At 37.1% G+C, this 2,514-nt stretch overlaps 1 protein-coding gene across 1 annotated transcript in view; it reads left to right on the top strand.

Moving 5' to 3' along the window:
• Positions 1 to 2,514, top strand: part of LOC101572667 (multidrug resistance protein 1-like) — a gene marked incomplete at its 3' end in the record, with an annotated part of 109,232 nt that overhangs the window by 15,792 nt on the left and 90,926 nt on the right. The window lies entirely within an intron of this gene.

Below are 2,514 nucleotides of genomic sequence, written 5' to 3' on the forward strand. Positions count from 1 at the left end.
TCTCTCTCTTCTCTTCTCTTCTCTTCCTAGAAAAAAGAAAATGTCGCTTCTGATTGTTCTGTTGAAGTAGTTTACCAAGGCAGATATATGAATGTGAATTTTACTATTTCCCCTTAATATGTTTGAAATTTTACCATAGAACTTGGTAAAGAGAAGATATCATTCAAAGAGGCAAAAGGATGTCTTTTCATCTCACCCTGAAAGGAAAGAGACAGGAGTAAATATAGGTATAAGAAAGCTGCCAAAAATAAAGGCAAAAAGTGGAATGAGTCAGAACTTCACACTTTTTCATGACTGGAAACAAGTAATTTCTGGAGAGAAAGGATAGATGAGGACTTGCGGAAAGTGCTAACATGATGCTGAGTAGGATGAGAGTTACAATCAAACAGCAAGGCTCTATAGTTCGCAAACAATGTTTAGAGGACAAATGTCTGTTAATAACCTTGAGCCTCAATATTTACATTTACAATATGAGGGAAATATTCATATATACAGGAAACCTTACACAGTTCTTATGAGGTTAAAATGAGATGATACAAACCAGAGAGAATTACTATTACTATTATTGTTTTTGCAAATGTAATAATTAATAAGACTCTTCAGGTTCATACTGCCAAGAAAAAGAAGAAAAAGGCTTTAACTTACATGAAACATGATCCACATATAAAATAAGTATAATTGGAATCTTTTTAAAAAAAATGGATTGAAAACACTTGGTTAATAGGAGAGGGACAGAAGGTGAGCCAGGAACACAGAAAATGAAGGTTAATCAGTGATGAAACCCACAGATTCCCAGAGAAGAGAGGTAGAATGTGAGGCCAGGAAAGGGATTTACATAATACTCAGTATGGTACATGCCAACATGATCTTATTAATATGTCAGTTTGAATAGGGAAGTCAATAAACTCACTCATTCATTCAACCTTTCAAAAGTAGCTTATGAGCACCAAATAAGGATCATGCTTTCTTCTGAGCATTGACAATAAGAGAGGCTAAGAAAAGTTCCCAGTCTTTGTAAGACACATATTCTGTGTTCCCCCTCCTGACCCAATGGTACACAAAGTACTTCCAAGAAGGAGACAGGGGCCCTGAGTCTCACGAGATGGGTCTAGGATGTCAAGTGCCTTCTAGAAGCTCCAAAAAAGGAAAGAAACAGATTCTCCTCCCCTCCAGAAGAAATTAAATCCTGCTGACACCTCAATTTTAACCCAGTAAAAATTCTGACACTAGAGCCATAAAGTAACAAGTTTTTGTTGTTTTAAGCAAGTAAATTAGTGTTTATTTTGCCATAGCATCAAAAGCAAATGACAAAAATATGTCAAAACTAGGACAATAAACAGGTATGCCATAGCTGGAAAAATGAGGTGCTCTGAAGAGTGAAACATTTGAGTTTAACATTTGCAAAGTTGTTTGTGAGGATAGGCCCAAGCACATCTTTTTCAACCATTCCTCAGGTGATAGGCATCTTGGTTGTTTCCAAGATTTGTCTATCACAAATTGTGCTGCTATAAACAGAGGCACACATATATCACTATGAAATGATGTTTTCAGATCCTCTGGGAAAATTCCCAGTAGAGGAATAGCTCATTGAAATAGGATTTCCAGTCCAACTTTTCTAAGGAGTCTCCTCACTGATTTCCTAATGGATGCACCTGTCTACATTCCCACCAGCAGTGGAGAAGGGTTCTTTTTTTCCCTACAGCCTCTCCAACATTTGTTGTTGGGTGATTTCTCAATGATAGCCATTCCGTCTGGGGTGAGATGATATTTCAATGTTGTTTTAATTTTCATTTCACGGATGGCTAGTGATGTGGAGCATTTTTTCATATATTTATTTGCTTCTTTAATTTCTTTCTGTTAGAAGCATGTGTTCATTTGGGGTGCACACTTCTGGATTGGGTCTTTAAATTTTGGGGTCCTAGTGGTTTCTTTAGTTCTTTATAGATTCTAGAGAGCAGACCTTTGTCTGAGTACTTATTTGTCATAATGTTTTCCAAATTTGTGGGTTGCCTTTTCACTTTGTTGGTAATTTCCTTTGACGTGAAAAAACTTCTCAGTAAGAGCAGGTCCCAGTTGTTCTTTCAACTGTTTCCCATGTGATTTGATTTCTGTTCATGAACTCGTTGCCTACCTCTATGTCTTCAAGAGTTCCTCCCACTTTTTCTTCCAGGAGATTTAGTGTCTCTGTTTAATGTTTAGATCTTTAATCCATTTCGACTTTAGTTTAGTGCGTGGTGATAGACCTGGGTCAAGTTTGAGTTTTCGGCATGTAGAGAGTCAGTTTTTACAGCACCATTTGTTAAACAGGCTATGTTTCTTCCAGTGAGTATGTTTGGCCCCTTTGTCAAAGATAAGGTGACTGAGTGTAGTGTCTTCAGTGTCTTCTAATCTATTCCATTGATCCTCAGGTCTATTTTCTTGCCAGTACCATGCTGATTTTATCACAGTAGCCTTGTAGTATAATTTCAAGTCAGGAATTGTAATGCCTTCTGCCTTGTCTTTATTGCCCAGAAT

Source organism: Octodon degus, unplaced genomic scaffold (genome assembly GCF_000260255.1).
Source record: "Octodon degus isolate 3935 unplaced genomic scaffold, OctDeg1.0 scaffold00481, whole genome shotgun sequence".
NCBI lineage: Eukaryota > Metazoa > Chordata > Mammalia > Rodentia > Octodontidae > Octodon > Octodon degus.